Consider the following 243-nt stretch of genomic DNA (forward strand, 5'->3'; position numbering starts at 1 on the left):
GTGAACTTGGTGATGGATAAGGTAGCTAATAGACCAAAAGGTTTTGCCTTCCTACGGTATGACACAGAGGAGGAGGCTATGAAAGCTATTGAAGGGATGCACGGAAAGGTATACAGCTTAATATCACAGACTTAACTTCATACTTCAAATCGTTTTACTGGTGATTGATAACAAGATATTGGTTAATAGCAAATTCTGATTTGGTGTTTATACAGTTTTTGGATGGAAGGGTTATATTCGTAG

This window comes from Capsella rubella, unplaced genomic scaffold, assembly GCF_000375325.1.
Source record: "Capsella rubella cultivar Monte Gargano unplaced genomic scaffold, Caprub1_0 scaffold_2, whole genome shotgun sequence".
In the NCBI taxonomy this organism is placed as follows: Eukaryota; Viridiplantae; Streptophyta; class Magnoliopsida; order Brassicales; family Brassicaceae; genus Capsella; species Capsella rubella.